This window comes from Aythya fuligula, chromosome 7 (assembly GCF_009819795.1).
Source record: "Aythya fuligula isolate bAytFul2 chromosome 7, bAytFul2.pri, whole genome shotgun sequence".
Lineage (NCBI taxonomy): Eukaryota > Metazoa > Chordata > Aves > Anseriformes > Anatidae > Aythya > Aythya fuligula.
The window spans coordinates 33,812,925-33,834,084 of record NC_045565.1 but is presented as its reverse complement, the minus strand read 5'-3'; the positions used below and the strand labels follow the sequence as shown (position 1 = coordinate 33,834,084).

General features: G+C 38.3%; 1 protein-coding gene across 3 annotated transcripts in view; it reads left to right on the top strand.

Moving 5' to 3' along the window:
* The window catches only part of CHST15 (carbohydrate sulfotransferase 15), a 46,191-nt gene that overhangs the window by 3,473 nt on the left and 21,558 nt on the right, over nucleotides 1-21,160 (top strand). The window contains exons 1-2 of one of the 3 annotated variants that reach the window (XM_032191444.1): nucleotides 580-603; nucleotides 846-955. The exons of 1 other annotated variant lie outside the window; for it this stretch is intronic. The gene's annotated coding sequence lies outside the window, so the exon portion shown is untranslated. Of the gene's footprint in view, nucleotides 1-579; nucleotides 604-744; nucleotides 956-21,160 lie in introns of those variants that run through there. One more of the 3 variants, XM_032191443.1, reaches the window with a different exon arrangement.

Below are 21,160 nucleotides of genomic sequence, written 5' to 3'. Positions count from 1 at the left end.
AGTGCACTGTTTTTCTTACTGAAGAACTGCAGAGCCAGATTTGAGTCTAAATACAGCTATTCACATGAGGGGATGGGATCTGTGAGCTCCTACAAGCTCTTATCTCAGAGCAGCCTGAATTACACTGATCTTTCCACTCTTACTGCAATTTCACTAAAATTGTCTGGCTATGTACAACATTGTTGACCCACTCTCTTAGAGATATGTGGGGCTGTATGTGCATCTAACAGAAAGCGTGTTGTACAGTCGGTCACACTGGCTGTTTGTCTGTACGACCTTTTCATTTGTGTTTCCCTGTCCGAAGGACGTGATTACAATTCTGCCCCGGTTGCTCGATTTGATTTTTACATGCGAGGGAGACAGGAAAGCTACCGAGGAGCTGGAGTGCAGCAGGCGCGCTGCAAAGGGAGCTCTGTAATCCTTTGATTACACAGCTGTGCCCGACATGCCACTAAACAGCACTTTAGGGGCAAGCAGTTAATGTAGCTTTTCCATGGAATATTTATTAATTTATGTTACACCTGGCTTCCAGCAGCTGTTGGACGTGGCTTGCAAGCACTGGTTTTAAGGAGCGTGGAACCCTCCCGAAGAGGATACAACCAGGTGAAGTGCTTGATGCCTAGCGAGAAGAAACAAAATAAACCCAAGTCCAGTTGGGTAGTGGCGGCTGATGGCAATGATGGGGCAGCTGTGACTGTGATGAGAGATGAGACGCGATGGTGGATGTGAACAGGAGCCCGTGGTAGGCTCTGGCTGAATGACCTCTCTGTGTCCTTCCATGGCAGTGCACTGAGGTTGTGGACTTGCCAACGCCAACTCACAGCCCTGCTGCTTCCCATTCCCAGATCCAGCTTCTCGGTGTTCCCACAGTGGCTTGAACTACCTGAAATGTGTGTGCTCCAAGTCTCTGAAGTGGAATGTCTGCTGGTTTCCTAGTGAGCTTGCCAGAACTCAGGTAGTACCCATAAGCTAACCCAGCTCCATCAGTGTTTTTGGAACTCCTGTTGCAGCAGCCCTTCCTTGCTTGGGTTGCAGAAAGTGTCTAAGGTCACCACAGTGGCATAGAGTGTGGGAGGAAGTTGGCTGCCAAGGTGTCTGCTCTCTTTGTAATGGCTTTCCTTTGAAATGAACTCATTCGTGTGTTGAAACGTGGTTTTGGGTAGTAGGGAAATGACAAAGGCCTTGGAATTTCACCCTAAGATGGAAGTGAAGCTAGAAAGGCATCATATCTAATAGGATGTCCACAGTTTCATTAAAAACAAGGCCCTTGCCCTTCCCCAGACTGAAATTCCTCCACAGAGATTGCTTTTGGCAGCCCTGATGCAAGTGCAACTTTGGGCTTTCAATCTAACCCCTACAGGCAATCTAAAATGCAGGAGCCAGTGTCATGTCCTAGATTACAGACCCCTAAACCATGCATTTTGGGCGTAATTCCTGCTGTTTTTTTTTTTTTTTTTTTTTTTTTTATACAGCAATAAGTCCATTTTGAGGCTTTACTTGATAGGATTGAAGAATAGGTAGTACTGAGATCCCTAAAATTTAGTTATAAATGTTCTTTTTTATACCAACAACTACTAAATTCACACTTTTTAATTTATAACTTAATGTGCTATTATTTAGACTCATCAAATATGCATGTCACTTTATATATACTTGTGTTTTATAATGCCAACTTTCTATCAAGTGTAGCTGTTCCTCACTGTGAAGTGCACAGTGTACAAAGCAGATGTGTACCTAAACAGCAAAATATTAAAACTGACTGCTTTTCATTTGCTTCATGTCTTCCAGGATGGAGAAATGTGCCTCATAAGGAGATATTTTTCTTGTATAAAACATCAATGTTCAGTGTGGGTGAAGGTACCTTGCTATCTTACCATAAAATTAGAAGAGCTGATGAGATTGAAAAAGACTTCTGTAATATGTCTGTATAAGGGGTGGAAGATGCCTGATAAACCGTAGTGTCAAATGGGCGCTACAAAAGTGAGCAGCACAATAGGTGTCAGTTTGAAACGCTGGATAACTTCAGATGAAGAAGACAATGTCCTTATGTGCTATATGTGTCCAGTTAAAATTCAGGTCTTGGAGCTATATGGAAAAAAGTTCTTAATTTAAGTGCTTTAGGTCTGGCATGAAATTAGCTGTGAGATACAAAGAAATGGGAGAGACATTTTGAAAAAAGTAATAGAAATCAGGACCCTGGAAGGTTTTGCACATGATTTGAAGAAAATGTGAGCTCATTGTAGTGCCTAAGATTGGATATAATGGCCTATGGATACTAGAATTTATTAATTAATTTATTAATCCAAAAAAGGAGGAGGAGTATGTTTGGTACAGCCAGGAGATTTAACTTTAAAAAGCTGGAAATAAAAGAAAATCAAGAAGGATGGATTATTAGGTTGTTTAACAGGTTTATCATGCAGTGAGATGGGTTTGCCTGTGAGCCCAGCTCTTCCTTTGGAAGCTTCATCCCTTGAAAATTCTATATCTGATTTTTATCTAATACTCCTTTCCAAACTCTTGTATTTTGGCTACTTGTTAGATCAGAAATTTGTCTTCTAACTGAGCTGTGTAGATATTAAATAGATAATGTTAAGTAGACATTGTTAATGTTAAATAAGTTAAACTGAAATCTGAAATTTGTAGGACTTCCCAGGAACATTGAAAGTTCAGTAGTTCATAGACCTGTTTCACAGTGTGATGCCAAAGGTTGTGCTCTTCTTCCTTTTGTGATTATGATTAGTGCATTTGTAGGGTTACTGCTGTAGAGTTTGTCCTTCTGGCTTGATTGCCAGGGACTGAGAAAATTGCCTGGATCCATTCCTCTAAGGGATTTTGTATGCTATTACGTTATGTATGGAAGAGGGGCAGGTTGCATGTGTACATCAGGTCTGATGGCAGGTCAGCTTCATGAAGGCATATGGGTTCATGCTGTGCAGTTGCGCTCCAGGATTAGGGTTACTTCACTTGTTTTGTGGCTCTCTGGATTTCTAGATCATAGTTTTGCATCCATTGCAAATGCAAAGGTTAGATAAGTGACTGAATTTTGCTGTGTGAAAGCTCCACTGTGTGAAGGGTTACCAATAACAGTTACCACATTTGTTAGTTACTACATTACTGCTGAACTTGTGGTCTCTTCATTAAAAAGACAAAAACATGTTCTTGAACATTTTGGCATTGAGTATTGAGCTTTAGGCTGTGAGCAACTTGTTGGACTCATTCATAAAGTAAATAATTTAGATGAAAAAAAAAATCATAAATTATAGTGCTATAAAAACAGTATCTCAGGTTGAGGATTAACTTGCCTGAGGAACAGATAAGGATAAATCATAATGAAACCAGTATTGCTCTTGACATTCAGTATTAAAATTACTTTGCAAAGCTATTTATGCCAGCTTTAAAACAGTTTCAACAAGAAATGAGATGTGTGAGGTGAACAGAAGGGAACAGTGGAACCTAAGCTCATCTCTCTCATTATAGGAAGGAGGAAAAATTGATTTGTTTAACATTGGGCTATTTAAATACTGAAGCATTTAACTCTTAAGAGTAGGTTTTAAAACACTGCTAAGGAAAACAGTCAAATTAAAAATACACAACATAGTAAAATGCAATTTATATTGGTAACCAGGGAAATCCCACGTGGATTTCTCTTCCATTAGGTTAGGTCAGGAGCAGCTCAGCTCTGGGTTTTCACTGATGTAAGGGGGACAAGAATTCGGCACCTCAAACATGGGCACAGAAAATGTTCTCCAGTTGTTCTGGAGAATTTTGTCATTGATTACGTGTGTGTAAGGAGTCATGTCCCAGCTGTGCACCCTTTTCTGCAAGACAGGGAGCCTTGCTGGGAGGCTGCATCAAGGAGTGTATCGGCCAGACAAGCTTTTGCCTTGCATCCTCACTAGAAGGCAACACCACCCTCTGCTTCCCCACATCATAGGTGGGAAAACTCCATCTTGTTGGACACATCCTTGTGCTTGCACAAGGACAGACCACACAGCTGAGTTGTCCCATTGGATGCAATCTGTCTCTCTTGCTGATGACTGGAGCTGATCACTGTTTACATGCCATACCTGGTCTAGCAGTAGAATCATAGAATCCTAGAACCATTATGTTTGGGAGAGACCTCCAAGATCATCTGGTCCAACCATCTCCCTACCACCAACATCACCCACTAAACCATGTCCCCAGGCACCATGTCCAACCTTTCCTTAAACACCCCCAGGGATGGTGACTCCACCACCTCCCTGGGCAACCCATCGCAATACCTGACTGCTCAGTGTCCCCGTGTGTCTTCTCCTGGCCCTGCCCTGCAGAGCAAGTGGCCTGGGACACACAGAGATTTTCTTTGTACTCTTCCTGAATGTTGAAGGCGTTTGGGGTGTTCTCTGGTGCCTTTAACACTGCCACATCTTGACAAGGAGGAGCTTTTAGTTTAAGTCTTAACACTGCCTTGTGTTATTTTTTTTTTTTTTTAAACAGATTTCAGTAACTCTTTGGGTAAAATGCACTTCATAAGATGGCATCAAGTCATTTGCTGCTTATTTCTGGATGCAGCTTTAAGGATTTAGTATTCTTGTTGTTTGATATCATGGTTACAACATTGCAATAACTCATTTTGGTTTAATATTGCAGAATGCATAAAAAGCTTCTGCTGGGATTTAATAGCTTTGTCTTTTAATGGTACCCATTAAGTGGGTGTAATCTCTCCAGTTGTCTAGGTTTTCATCTCACTATACTAGTACACCGGATAATAAATGACAAAAGCTGTAAAAAAATGTACTGTGAAAATACAAGTAACCATGTAAATATCAACAAGGTTTTTTTTGTTGGACTATTATAATTCTAGATATTTTGCCAATATTATTTTCTAAGGCTTTTCACTATTACAAAATAAAGTGAAACTTTATGACAATATATTGTTGTGCATTAAAAATATGTGCTTGCTACTAAAACAAGATTCTCCCAAACATAATCACTAAAAATGATACATTGCAGTATCTTAACTTTGTGTATCTTTAAAGATAACAAATAATTCTGAAACAGCAAATATCATTAAGTTACATTTAACAACAAACTTCAGGGTTTCAAATTAGGTAGTATAAATGCTGCACTCATTCCAAACAGCAGTTCTCAGGATGAACTTCTGGCTTCATTGAAGTCAATGAAAACTCTTCCCGCTGACTTAAGCATGCCAGGATTTAAAAAAAGATATATAAAATGAAATAAATTGAAATGGGATTTTAAGAAGTTTTCTTCTTAATGAGTTGCTGGAGTCATTCAGATGTAGTTTTATGTTCTTTAGTTCAGCTGGGAAATTCTAAGGTGAAGATGATGTCTGGTGGGGAAGAGAGCGTATGAAAAGAAAATGTTTCCAGTTGAAATAACATAGCACTGGTTGTGTTATCCCATAGAATAAGAATACCCTGAGTTGGAATGGACCCCCAGGGATCACTGAGTCCAACTCCTGGCTCCATACAGGCCTACCCAAATATCAGACCAGGTGTCTGAGAGCGTTGTCCAAATGCTCCTTGGACTTCAGCAGGGTCAGTGCTGTAACCACTGCCCTGGGCAGCCTGTCCCAGTGCCTGACCACCTCTGGGTGCAGAGCCTTTTTCTAACACCCAGTCTGAACTGCCCCTGTCACAGCTTCATGTCAGAGGTCCCCATTTTTGGAGACCCACTTTGGTGCTAATGAAAGCTGAGTGTGCAGGTGGACATTCCTGTTACAGATATTTTGTCTTCTAAAGTGATGGAAACCCCCAAAGCCTAACTGTTAGAGTATTGCATTGTTGCATTGTGTGGATAGGAATTTGGGCAGGTGTTTTTTTATTTTTTATTTTTAATACATTTTTTCTTCATCAAGTACGGTGTTCAGGAATAGTTTTAGGGACATATTTAGTGTTGTCCTTCTGGCATCAAGGATTTTTAAGTAGCAACTGAATAGGAGGAAGGAATTAATGTGATTTAGTGTTGTCAAACTGAAAATGAAGTTCCTCCTAACACATCCTTCGAAGAACACTCAATGGCTCTGGATTTAGCCTGCCATCCGCTTTATTTCCCTGCGATATTTTTGCACTTCCTCTGCTGATAAATATTTAGAGTCTGTTTATATTTCATCTGATTTTTTGCTAGATAGTGCTTACAGACTCTTTCTGTAAACACTTATTACTGAAGAAATTGGTATCACAAGCCTTGAAATTGCAGTGATGGCAATTTTGTAATTTTAACTGTAGCTGACCATATATTTGTTAATTATCCAAGAGAGGCTTATTGCTTTATAAAAGTGAACTTCATTTCTGGCTGCAAAAGCTAGAAAGGTAGCTGTAATTGCTTTGCCTGGAGTGCAGGTTTAGTTGCAGAGGACTTGGATGGATTAGATGTGACCAACACTGAGGATCAAGAAGGGATGAAAAGAGGAAAGACTTTCATGTTTGTTAAAGTTTTAGTCACCAGGATCTTGTTAAACTCAGAATAAAAATCATATTTTTTTTTTTTTTTTAAGTTAAAATCTAATGAAAAAGCCAAACCTATGTTAATTTATTCAAGCCCTTGAAGGATTTCCTTCTCAAAATTGTGTGCAGTCTCTCCTTACAGCATGGCTCTGTGATTTTAACTGGGGTTGCCTGGCTATATCTTAGTGCTGTTTTGCCATGCCTTGCTAATTCCTTTTTGGAGTAATGTTTTTTTCCTGATGTGAATATGACAACCCCACTTTAATTAGCTAACAGCAGTTGCCAGGGATCACAGTGCCTGAGAGTCTCAGAAGTGTCTGTGTCAAAATAAATAAATAAAACATCTAAAAAGCTTTACAGCTTTACTAAGAAGCAATAAACTTAATTGAAATGGTTAACAGCATTGAAATGACTTGCCTACTTATATTACAGCATGTAGCCACCAGATGTCACTTATTTTGTGCACTGTGCTAGGAGAAATATGCCCTTGTATGTGAAATACTTAAAAAAAAAAAAAAGGCAACTTGCTCTGAATGGGTTTGTTTCTGTTTGTATTCCTAATTGGCATGTTACTTCCTTTATAAATATTTTCATCTTAAAATAGATTGTATAGACTTGTTTCTCACAGACAAGATAGACTTGCATTTTATATGAGCCTTAAATGTCAGCAGTGACATTTCGAGATTCAGTCTTTAAAAGTATAATTAATAGTCTTACTAAATTTTCCAAAGGATGAATGTACATTTCTGTACAAAGGACAGTCTTTTTATTATGAACTGTACGATCATTAAAGATACTTTAACCTGTGATTTACATATATATTCATCTCCAGCCAAGTTAAAAGCAGTGGGATGAGTGAAAAACTCTTGCAGCACTGAAATCATGGTGGAAGGTTGTGCAAACAGGAGAAGGACCACTTCTAAAAGTAGAAAACAGCATCCACTTACAGAAGCAAAGTGTAAATATAGATAGACACATGGGGATATCTCTCTGAACTGGAAAAGGAACACTTAGTACCCACTGTAAAACTCGTTCTCCAGAACCCAATGAGCACAAGCTATCTTGATGAGCAAAACATAATGGATAACTGCTCAGCAGTAAGAGCAAGCAAAGAGCTCATGATCAGGGTTGTGGTGTCTAGCAGTGTTTCTTCTCTCCGTCACCAGAGATACTCAATTGACTGATGCACACTTTTTGGTCTGTATGCAAAAGAAACACTCTTAGAAAATGGAAATTGACTTTTCTGTAGTTGAGACAGAAAGACTGAGTTGTGTTGGTGTCATCGTAGCTCTGTGGGTCTTATGGGAGGCAGAGTATAGGGCACTTCTTTTACTTCCTTTTTCTGTGCTTGAGCAAAACCTGAGGCAAAGCATTGCTTAACTGCTAGAAATGGTGCTGACTAATAAATGGAGCACATTGGAGTTTTAGCAGTTAATACGAAACCAGTCGTATGAATTGAGGGTCTTAACTGAGCGTTGTTTATGAGCCTGAGAGTTTCACTTCCTCACTCCAGGTCTCGCAGCAACGTTTCTGAAAATGCCACCTGGTGCTGCTGCTGTGGCAGGGGCTGGCTCAGCCCTGCTGAGGACCCCATTGCACAACTTCTCCGTCATCTTGCAGAAATGAGCTGCTCCGCCCTGTGAGCTTGGGGAGAGGCTGACATTTGTCTGGTTTAATGAAGTTACTGAGGGGAATTGAGATTCAGTGCTGCCTGTCTTAGGTTGTTTCTGTAGAGACTGGATTGCCAATGGCATTCCATCCTTTGCAACACGTATCTGAATTTTGGCCAAAGTCCATCAATCCCCATGTCACGGAATTTGAGATGGTGAGTTAGGCCTGGGTTGTTCTTGGGCTTCTACCATTTTATGTCCTGTGGTAGCACAGGTAACACATCAGTATGCACATCACTTTGTCAGCCACAGACTGCAAAGCACTCTGACATCTGCCACTGGGAGTTACTCCAAGAAAAGGAATGGTGCCCATGCCCTGAGGGGCTGATCCCCATGGACCTTTACAAACCTCTTGGTACCTTTGAACACACTATAGCAACCTCCCAAGTCTGCTGCATGGACTTGGTGTTTGCAACAAAGACTAATGTCTTTGCTCATTTAATATTTTTATTTTTTTCAGGTTGGACAGAAACTTCTATGTAAAAGATTAATAAAATAATTCACGTGTCTTATTTAAATGTTCATGTTTGGACAATAACGTATTGTCTGTTCTACGTCAGTCTTGCTGGACTAGCTTAGCCCTGTGCAAGCGTTCTTTATGAGAAAAAAGTTTTCACATGTAAAGGAAGAAAAAACATAATTGTATGGCTTTATTCTGATTTGCTTTTATTACTGAAGTCTAATTTCAATAATGAGCCATGCAATAAAGAAATTAAAATATATTATCACTATATTTTATTCACTTATTTATTTCTTCACTTAGTGAGAAGAACCATGAAATTGTCTGTGTTTATAGATTATTTAGAACCTGTGAGGGCACTTACTTTGATTATAAGTGTTTTGGATACTGAAGGCTTTCTTCAGGATTTAAACAAGTGAGAAAGTTGTAAATTTTAAAGTCAGTAGTGAGGCTGTCATTTTTCCTATACCCCTAGGGTGGCTGGTTTTCTAGCTTGCCTTATTTCTACATAGACTGGTGAAGTAAGTGTTGTAAAAGCAGCAGGTGAATGACTTGGAGTGGTTTACACACTAGGCTTCATTTTTGCCATCTAGAAAGACTTTGTCCGTTAGACCCACCACTAATGATGATACCAAAATGGAGGGTTTTCATGGGGAGAGCACCAAAGCAATTAATAATTAAAAACAATAATCAATCTATCAATTCGGCTGACAACCTCACAGCCTGGATTCACAGAGACCCCCACACGTGGATTACAAGGCTGCTGGCTGTCCCGGTGTTGGAAGTGTCTGCTGGAGTCAGGCACAGTGGGAAGCAGGGGTGACTTTGCTCTTCGGTCCCCACTGCTGCAGGGGCAGTGTCATGGGTCTGTGGTGTCCGAGGCTGCTCCTGCCAGCTGCTGCTGAGTCACAATCCTGGGGCTGTGATGAAAGATGTGGCATTTAGTGGCACTAGATTACGTGTTGCTGGCTTTGGATGTGGGCGTGGAGTGATCTTTGCAGAAGACAATGATTGATATGGCCTTCTGCAGCACACGCTGTGTTTTGTTAACAGCATTCTTGAGGGTGGAAAGCATTAAAGGAAACTGAGCACAGACTGAATTGTACAATTCTGTATTTTTGAAACCATAAAAACACTTCTGATACCCTTAAAAAAAAAAAAAAAAAAAAAGTAGGCATGACTCAATAATATTATTTAAAGAGCAGGTCAGTATGGAGCCCATTTTTCCCATTTCTCTGGACTTGAGGCATTGACCCAAGTGCCATCTCTGGAGCTGCAGTCTGATCCATCAGCTGTACCTCGTGCTCCCACTGACAAGTGCACCATAGCTGAAGTGTATTTCTACACCGTTATCTGCATAACACTTATGTATTCTATTTATCCTTGTTTTATAGTAATTGGATGTCACTTTTGAGAAATTAACTCTGCTTTCATAGAATTCCTGTGCTGTCACTTACTGACAATGTTTTAGTTTCTTTCATGGTGATGTTATTTACATAATGTAGTAGTGCTTAGAAACCATAAATGGGCTTGGAAGCTCTCTCTTCTAGTCCTAAGACACTCTAATAAGCTCTTATTTTGGTGTAGCCTCTGCAGCAGCCATATATTAAGGAATTCATTGTTTATTTCACATTAGAATATCTGCTCCAAATGCATCTGTATGCTCTTGATGCCATTTGAGTCTCCTGGGTGTCTGAAGGTCTTGAATGCATTAACAGCCTGAATCAAGTTATTGCATTAAGCTCATGAAATTAAAGAACCATATCCTTGACTCTAGGTAGAGTAAACACTAGTGTAAAAAGAGAAACCGAACAGATGGAAATGCATTTCAATACTTGGGAGGTATTTTTTGCTGGAGATGGCTTTAATTAGATATGTTAATTTGGCTAAAGTTGGGGTTTATAGTTCCTCATGAAGCATTTAGAGGTGTGTATTCTAGAGGCGCTTCTAGGTCTTTATGGAGTTTTATAATGTCAATACACTATTTCTTTTTTTTTTTTTTTTTTTTTTTTTTTTTTTTTTCCATCACTAGAAACTAAGTTTTTTTTTGGGTTCTCATTAACAGTCATGAATCTGTTTTTTGAAAAGCTGAATGCCAACTGTAGTTGTTTGGATTGGTGTTGCTTTAGATTTATCTTTGAATTGCTTCAGTAAATGATTCATTTCAAGAAGTGGAAAAAGCATTCCAGAACTTCTGTGGGTCTGATTTCAGCTGGGATCTTCTAAAGAAACTCTGTCTTCTGTTTTTAGAAAATGTTGCAGGAAAGAGGGGGGGCATATGCCAGGTTCTTGGTACATTCATCATTATGCAGAGTTCCTCCCCTCAGTTTCTTTCCGTTGACAATCAGTAAAGTAAGTTCTCAGATTTGTATCTTGTTTGTTTGTGATCTACAGTCTGGCTAAGTGCAACATAAAGAATTCAAAGATGCCTGTGGTTGTGTTATTTCCAAGTGGAAAGCAAGTACACTGAAACCAAACACAGGCAAAATTTATAGGAATACATGGCCAAGTCCAGGGAGCCAGTGACCCAGTGGATGAGGAACAGACTTATATTACTCTGCTTTATGTCTATCTGGATACTACAGCATTTACTTACTGGGAATTGGTCAGTCCCATACACAGCATGACTTTATCTTCACTGTTTCTGTTACAAACTAGGGGTTTTGTGCAGTTACTGGGCTAGAGTTTACTTGGTTATGAAAACTGCATCAAGAGCTGGGATTTTTTTTTGTGAGGATGGTGAAAAAATGAAACGTTTTCTTTCTTTTAAAATTAGAAATCAGCAAATGAAAATATTTGAATTGCTTCTTAAGTTTACGGTATAAGTAATAATCTAAAGATATGAGAGGATGATAACAAGTGTTTAAGCCATTATCAAATTGCATTAGGTTTCACATCAAGCATGTGCTATGCCTACAAAGATAAGTGTTACTATCAGCAGAAAACAGAGTGTAGTGATGCAGTCATGTCTTCAAAAAGATGGTATCTTGTAAGCTGGTTAGTAAAAATTTGTTTCACTTTTGTGTCGTTAAAGAGCATGTGATATGGGTGAGCAGTGTAGGCTAAGCCCGTGAAATGCTTATGAATAGCACTAGAAGACTTTGGAAGTGAATATTGCTTGAGTAAATAATAAAAGTAAAAGTAAATAAATACTAAAGAGTTTATTCTTACATATGATACAGTAAGTTACAGATTAATTAGCTGTAGCCAGAAGTTACCAGTACAAACGTTAGCTAGAGATACCAGGTTATGCTTAGAGATTATTTAATTAGCAATTACTTGATAATACTTAGGCTTAGTGAGGTTCTGCTCTTGGACTGTGAGCTCTGAATTGACTTTGCTTTGGAAAAAGTATGTACCTTCTTGGTGCTTTAATAGGCTGAGATCTATCTGTTGTGTTGTCACTTAAAGAATGCAAGTTGTTGAATGTTTATGAAATTTATTGATATGCTTTTTTTTTTTTTTTTTGGAAAAAAAGTCACAGGTGTGACTTGGTTTAAATTAATAATATTTGTTGACTAATTTTTGTTTGAATTTACAAGTCGCTTTAATGACAAACTCAGTTTGTCTCTTCAGGATGCAGCTGTGTATGTTTCCTTTCACCCACTCAGTAGTAGATGAAAGATGAAATGCCCTATTCATGAAGAAATACTTACACAGTAGTTATGTACAGATGAGATATGTTTTTCCATCCATTTTAATGTATGTCTCATGGAGAAGGTACCATATATGAGTCATAATGGTAAATTTCAGATGACAGGGTTAAGATAACAAAGCTTACAGAGAAAATTTAGTTTGGAGGTGGAGGAAAATCCCTTTCCAGTCATTAAAAATCAGAGGAAAGACTGCTAGCATATACCCTGAAATTGTCAGAACAACACTGTATTTAAAGCAATGTTAAGTATCACATCAACAAATTCCTTTCAGAAAGACTGCTTATTTATTGAAGTGTGAGGTGTGAACAAATGAATTCTAGTGGATACCATCTTGTCGTATCATTGCAAACAAAAATATTTTAGCAAACCACAAGATAAACAGGCACTGGAGGCATTATATTATGCATATTCTATTTATTCCATATAATAATATTCATCCCTCAAAAGCATCCTTAAATTAGCAGCTGATCTCTCACAACCCACGAGATTTAGCAATTCATACTGTATACCATTTGCAAAGTGGCAGAAAGTATTAGATTTCAGATGGTGGGAAGAATGTTTCTCACTTTAAATCAACTTGAGGTAGCAGCTGCTAAAATCAAGTAAAATCAAGCGTGTAAAAAGAACAAGATGGTAATCAGAGTAACATAGCTGTGAATGCCCACTACTTTGCAGCATGTCGAGGCTGAAAATGCTTGGCAAGACTATTGGAAATACTCTCAGAACATTTTTCTCCCATGTGTTGGTTCTGGCCCAGTGATCAATACAAGAGACAAAGACCCATGCTGAAAATAACTCTTCATCACTGAAAGATCTCTTCCTGCAGAGTCAGCTGTGCTACACTCACCCTGCATGTCCTTCTTTAGTGAGAGTTAGCTGGCACTCTGAATAGGAAGATTTATTTGTCTTCAACACAGTGAAGCTTTGGTGTTCATCTCACCTTAGTGGTGTGCAGATGCCTAAATCTGAAGCAAGTCACTCAAAGCTCACGTTGCAGCCAAGGTAAACAAATACGCTCTCCAGGGACATGGGTCATATTTAGACTGCTTCCTCTGGATGATTTCTCTCCAGTGTCCAATGTGATCATATTGTGTGTAGATCTCTGGCATCTACTTTTCTTCTGATGAATTTCATCTCTTCTGACTTCCGCTTTTTTTGAAGTGGATCCTTATTCATGAGTTTCAGCCCAAGGGCAAATTTGCCATCTTTTTTTTTTTTTGAGGAAAACAGAACTGGGTAATTGCCAAATGGATACTCAGTAATAATCTTCCACCCAATGTAAATTTATAAAGCTGCTAGATTAAATTTAGATTGGTTAAACCCACCTAGGAAGGTGAATTCTCCAAGAATGTGCAATTCAAAGATGTTATTTTTACAGGAGCTTTCAGAACATATTTTTTACTTGCTTCACTATATTAATTGTATTCTTGTTTATAAGTACAGTCTAGTAAATGGCATGAGACTGTTGTACTATAATATATATTTATATTTTTATATCTCTGCTCTTATATTTAACTTGTTAAACCCTGAAAAGAAATAGCACTGTTTAGTTGACATAGGTACATAATTACACTATGATCTGAGGACAAGAAGAGGCCTGTCAATCAGCTCCTAATAAAGTAATAGAAAACAAAGGGGAAATCACGTTTTCTTTTCTCAGGAATGAAAACGTTTGGGAAATGGTGTTCTCTTTCCAGGTTCTCTTTGTTGTTGTTTCTGTGCATTGATATTGTAGGATCAGCACTTGGCCAAGGTACAAGTGTGTGAACACAAACTGGAGAGCTGTGCTGTCTTCTCAGCTCTTGCTGCATGCTGTCTGACTGCCTCGAGAGCTGGACAACCTTGCAGTCTGCTTCTGTTAATGCAAGAAAGTGCTCGAGCCAAGCTCAACTTGCTGAACTTTCTCCCACTCCACTGTTAATGACTTGGTAGCACTCACTACTGCAGTATTGGTTAGGGTTAGGGTACCTGCTGCATCAGAACTATTTGCTGTCCTGATGTGAGCTTGGAGAGGACCCGTGGTCTCTAATTCCCTTTGATCTCCATGGCTCTTGGCTGTGAGTTTAGGGACATGTGTGATGGGCAGGCTACTTTGCTGATGAGCTGGGCAGCATGAGCACATGGAGGATTTTTCTGTGTTCAGATAAGGTGATGGAAACAAGCATGCTGTCCTCACCAAACCCAGTTTTGCATGATGGGAAAAGCTGTATCTCCACTGAGCAATTGCTCCAGAAGAACCATTTGAGCAAATTACTGCAGTGTCAACCCAGAGACTCAACCAAAGAAGCAGGCTTGGAAGCCTGAAACGAAAGTGGGATGGGCAGCTGTCAGAAAGAAGTGCACAATGAAAAATAGCCTGCCTTTGATAAGTGAACTCTGTCAATACTGGAGCAATTCTTTGCCTCCAGAGTTTTCTAAAGATAAGTACTTATTTGTTTTTTGATTACAGCCTGCCTGCGGGGCATGTGGGAGCTGTTTTCCCACCTGACAATCCCTCAACCCCCTGCATTTTGTTGATTAAAAAACTACTTGGATTGGAAGACCTCCATCATAGATTCAGCCTGCACATTACGTGTTTCCCTGTTGCATTAGTGTTTTTAACAGGAGGAATGTTACCAATTTGCAGAGTGATAGTGTGATTTATTGCTTGAAAGTGCATATAGGAGAGAATTTTCATTATTGTAAAGTATTGTGATGTCCTGTGTTGAAAATGAAACTTCAACATCTGTTTGTTCCTATGAAATACATAATAAAATAATTTGTGACAAGGCCAGACTAATTGCTTCCACTGTACCTGACACTGTATTTCAGGTGGTCCTTTTTTTCTTTACCAGGAGCTCTTTGTTTCTTTTGCTTCATAACAAAAGAAAATAAATATAGCAAATTCAACCTGAAGAATTCTCAGTGACATTAAATCACCGAACGAGTGATTTAACCTTCTATGTCTGTTTTGATCAAATTGTTGACGCTGGATGTCTTTCTGGAGATTTAAGAGAGTGTGCTTTTTTTTTTTTTTTTTTTTTTTTTTTTTTTTTTTTAACAGGGGATAAAAGTTAACTGCCATTAACATCAATATTTTATATCTGTTCTGGCTCTTAGTGATTCGGTTGTTTTCAATGAGGAGCTGACTGTTTTGATAGCCATTAAATAGATGTGATTTCTGCTTGTACCACAACTTTCAAATCTGGTTCCAGATTTGTGGGAAAGGAATCTGTGTGCCACACAGAATGGACGCATCAATTTATCTCTGTTTTTGTGGGATGACCTCAATGACTGTGTAGGATATGTCAGGAGATTGCTCCCAGTAACTATGTGAGTAATAATAATAATAATAAAATAAAGATACTGAACTTTGACCCTGCATAATCTAGCTAAAAATGGCTTTTGTGTGAGAAGACATGCACTAGTGTAATTTAGGTAAAGGTGAAGTTTTTCTACAGTGTGCTTTTTTTTTTTTTTTTTTTTTTTTTTTTTTAGTGTTCAGTATAAATCTGTGAGTATTTCTCTAGCAAGCCACTATGTGAAACGAATAGAAATTAAGTGAAGCAAAAAGATGAATTACTTGAGATGTTGCACACCATAGTCAACAAGCTTTGATCAAGAGTTGAGAAGCTAGTTGAGTACTGGAGGCAAAATTCTGCTCTGTTACCCTTATCAATATGTGAGAACAAGATTTTGTTCCATAGCTGGAGACGAGGAATGTCTTAAATACATGGGTGTGAGCTCCATCCTGATGCAAGTTGAAGGATTCACTATGCTTGGGATGCCTGGTGTCACAGGTCAGGTGGCTGGCAGTGGTGGTTTTTCTTTTAGGGCTTTTGGAACTACTTTTCTGGAGAAGTCATTTCAGTAATGATGCCCCAGTTTCCTAAGCTTCACTTCTGCTCTCATCTCTGACATAAATCTTGCACTGTAATTGCTTTGGAAAATGACGTTGTGTGGATCTGAGGAAGGTATCACCATGGAGGAATTACTGACTAGACCTCATCCCCTATGTTAAATGCAGAAGAACCAGCCCATTTCCTTCTGAACCTTTATGCTAGTTTAGATCTAACTGTGTGACCATGATATGCTTTGGCATTTATCAGTAAGATGGAGGCTGGCTGTCTTTGGATTGTTTTATTTTCCTGTCTGGACATTTTATTCTGCACTTAATGTGGAGAAATGACGGGTCTGATTCTAGAACAATTTAAGTCAGGTGAAATGCAAAGATAAAAACAACTCAGAAAGGATTACATTTTTATTGATTTTTTTTTTCCCCCACTAAAAAATAAGTTTAAAAATGGGCAATATCAGGCTTAACTAGTCTTTTCACATTTTCAAGGGAAAATAAATAATAGCACATCAGAACATGCCAACATGGCAGCAAGAAGCTATGCCTATATCATTTCTAGGAACACACTTGGACTTCAGACATAACAGGTCCTGGGGAAGGCATTGACCTGCTGCAGCTGGTCCAGGACAATCTGCTGCTCACTTTCCCACCTCCCCTCCTTTTTCCTTGCTTTTGATAATCTGTTTATTCAGGCAGTGTTCATGCCCTAATTAAGTGGTGATTTAAGCTCAGTAACTATTTCCTGAGCTCTGCAGGACAAATAAGAGTAGGTCCTTATTTGATTGAAAATACTGCTGTTAATCTGATTTTAGGGGAGTTTGCTGATTTTTGCAAAAAGAGGCTGTCCCATTCTTTCATTTTCTCTGGAAGTATATTGATGAGTAAGGAGTAGAGTGTGTTTGGATTAGATCTTGAGAAAGAAACCAGCTGTGTTAGGGAATGAGCCACAGTTAATATTTGGGCAAGACTGGTGATTCAGTGGTGATTCAGGAGGTTTGCTTTTGGCTTTAAAAGGCTTCAGATCTGGGTTCTTAAAAGAATATTGCACGCTTGAAAAGTGTTCAGCTGTTGTTCAGCAGGTTGAGTGTATAACCATGGGTTATGACCACATATTCTAGCTTTTAAAATGAAACTGTTTCTCAAGTGATTGCCTTACAAATATTTGTGGTGGCTTAATATCACTTCTTGGGAGTTGGACCTATTTTTTTTTCTTCTTTTTTTTTTTTTTTTTTTTTTTTTTTTTTTTTTATTAGCATTTTTAAGCAAGTAGAAGAGCTATACTTCAGTCTGTGAGAGGTTGCTGAGCTTTGTAATGAGTCCCGTGGCTTTTCTAAACCGTCGCAATAGCATTTTTATTGTATTTATTTTCACGTATTTATTTATCTTGCAAGGAGGTTGCAGAGAGCAATGATTCTCATTTTTTTTGGCAGCTCTTTGATTTCTTTGAGGTGAGTATATGTGAATTCAGGCAAAGTTTATTTCCTAAAGTGCTAATGTGAGCAGCCAAATGAGTACAATAAGAAGGATAGAGTAAATATACAATTATTCCTTTCTTTTCATGTTTTTTTTTTTTTTTTTTCTTTTTTTTTCGATGTCCAGTTTTTATGACTTCTACTGTTTTGTTTATTGAACCAGTACTGCCTGTACTGCCTACTCACTAACAGGATGAACTTCCTCATGTTGTTTGAACAAATACCTTGGCTTGCTCTGAAAACACGGTGTTCAAAAGCAAACCCTTTGTGAAGCCTGCAATCTCGCTCAGTCCTTATCCTTTCCAGTAAGGATAGAACAGGGAAGCAACAGAGCAAGAACATGAACTTCTCTTGTGTTTCTGTGTATTAATAGTTCTAGGTTTTGGCTTTTATTGAAAACTAAGAAGATTCCTAGTGAAAAAAATGCCCTTCTTTCTCAGGTGCAATAAACACATCAGCAGACAAAACCTTAATGTGATGCCAGACATGGGTGGCAACAGGAAAATGGACAGAGAGAAAAAAAGACAAAGTCATTTTGTGAGACTGGAGAGACTGTCTGTAGGAACTATATCTGAGAGACATGCTTTGGCTGGGCTTCACCACTTCTACCCTGAGAGTCTGTGGATTATTTTGCAATTTATCCTAGACATAAACATTTTCAGGCTGTGACCTTCCCAACAGGACAACCTTCCTGGGTCAGATTTTCAAATAGCACATATATCTCTGTCCCTGTCTCCTGTCTCTGGTCATGACCAGTAATAAATGCCTGGTGAAAGAGTGTAAAGCAGGTATTTATAGATTTCTTACAGCCCCATATTTCTACCTTGTGGGAATTGGCGAAAGCAACCACTGATAGATTTATTCTCCATTAATTGTCTGATGTCTTTTAAACGCATTCAAACTTTTGGCCCTGATGAGTTCCACATTTTAATTATATTGTGTGAAGAGAGGAAATGAAATGATGTAGCTCCATTGACATCAAACAGAGAAACACTGCTATACATCAAGCTGGGAAGCATGTTACTGGTCTACTTGAAGTGTGTTTATAATAGGTTCACAGCATGCCACTCTTTCATGTGGTAGCAGGAAAAGCCAAGCATGTCTAAAAGTAACAAGGCTAGTATGAAATTTAGACTTAAGTGTACTAGCAAGAGTTCACTTTGTCTTCATTTTAAAGAATTATGAAAAAAGGAAAGCACATTAAAAATTGAAGCTTGTGACCTGAAAAATAGAAGTCATATGCTGAGACGTCCAGAAGATGTGCGTGCATCTGTAAAATCTATTCCATCTGGTTTATCTTATTCATTGAGGAGGAGAATTTTAGTTATATGGTTGAGCATATGAAAGTAATTTATTTTCATAGTCATTTTGATTACAGTATTCCCTTATAGTTCTTTAAGAGAAAGGAGAAGGATTATATTAAATCTTTAGTTAAAAGAAATAAAACAAATATTCAATTATCTAGATATGAATGAAAATACGTGAGCAATTAAAAAAATCTTGCATGTTTTATTCTTTGTGGGATTTATCTTTTTAGCTGTCCTTAGGACAATAAATAAGGCATAGCGGGTACTCCATTTTCAGTAGGTTTCTTGCTAAGCTGTAGTGGGCAGCTCTGCCTTGTGCTGATTTTGATGTGCCTGTAGGTGTGTACCTGCCAGTACTCTGGTCTTCTGCAGCCTGCACAGGGCAGGCAGGAGTCCTCTGGCCATTCAGCCAAAACTGCCAATACTGGGCAGTTTTATGTAAAGTGGGAGTTGCACAGGGAAACTACCAAGGAAAAAGTCAATTTTTAACAAGCAAAAAAACCTTATTTGCTTATTAAATCCTCTGTTGTCTGTAAATATATTTGTTAGGTTAAGTCTTCCTCAGTTGAAATCTGTACTGTAGGTCCTGTTGGCTTCAATGGGAGTTTGCTGAAATCTGAGGTAGCTGTTTGCAGTTTTTGTTTTGTTTTTGTTTTGTTTTCCCTCCTCATTCTGATGAGTCATCTCTTATGTCCATTCTTATGTCCCCGTTTCCTACTTAGGAGATTGCCCCAAACTCTCATTTTTATGAGGAGGATTACTTTTGGCCAAGGTGCTTGAAAAGGTTTATGTTGATTCCTGCTTTGTAAGCTGGTATATATTTATGTACAGCAGAAAAATATTGCATAGACATGATCATAAATAATTCACCATTCATTTCAACAAGAGGAAATTACATGCTACATTATTCAAGAATGTACAAAGATACTGCTTGTTGTGTAAAGAGAGTAATATTCTGCCAGTGAGCCGACAGCAGTTTTGCAACGAAAATAAAAAGGCATAAATGGTTTATTACCAACTCAAGTCTCACAACTTTTCTTCTGTCTGCAATTCACATTCTTCTGCTGTCAGTATTGAAATACAAAAAAGGTAAAGTATATCTGTGATTATGACTGCTGGAAATGCTGACTGGAAGAAACAATGAAGAGATACTTTAGATTGCTTGATTTTGTGGGATGGATGAGGAAAACATGGGCTCCTTGCACTGGTGAAGATCCTGGCCTTCTGGGTGTGTATTCTTGATTGTACAGTGAAAGACTGGAGAATGTATTTAATTAAAACTTCTTGGTAAAGAGAAGGGAGTGGCTGTAGGGAATTATATCCTGGCTTTTATGTGTTTATTGCTGTAGGTTGTTTTTTTTTAAAAATCTTTCATATTGCATGACCTTGACAGTAGGAAATAATATAAAATGGTATGTCTGCAACTAACGGTTATTAAAAATCAAAATCAAAATCAAAACACAACAAACAAAAAAAGCCCTCCCTCTATTCTGTTAGCTGAGTAATATATCATTATGCTCAGTGGTAGATCTTCAAAGAGATCATCTAATAAAACAACTTGTTGTAGTGCATATACATAAGCTGGCAGAATTATGGTTGCTTGTGGAATTTTAAATTTTTCTCCTGACTGGTGTGATTAAGATCTCAGTTTTACTGGGGCCTAAGCATATATATTTTTTTTTTTTTCTTCCTTCCTTTGTATCACCTTCCCAATAAAGCATTTTCCTCAGCTTTCAAAAGTGCAGTTAGTAAGATTTTTCCTTGAGTTTGTAATATGTATACTGCAGTTTCATGAGAAGTGTCTGTACCCATTAAGAGTTCAATAAATTTTGGTCCATTTTATTAACATGCAAATGGACATAAAATAGGACTCAGAAGCTTACGCAGTGTTTCTAAGATCCTGTGATCTGAATCCATCAATGTACCTCTGATAGCTCTTTTAAAAAGTTTGAGAATTAATGTCAAATACACAAGTTTTGAATTGATTCTGCAAGAGCGTCTGGGATAAATTTGTTCAATTCATAACATTGTGAAAGTTTCAGGTGCCTGTTAGAAGAGTACTGGAAAATAAAATGGATTTCTCTTTTAGTAGTGCACAGTAACTGGTCCCTCTGAAAATACATAGCATGGAGCTGGAGAGCAGAGGGCTGGGAGGAGACTGAGATACTTGTTGGGTATCGTTGGGTTCGGGGTGGAAGGTCTGCACAAATATATACAAGTAGCACCTCATATGCTTAATTTTACTGATGCTCTAGAGTTCCTTCTGGTTACCCAGATCTTTTTATAACTACCACTGCTGCCTGTTCTTTGT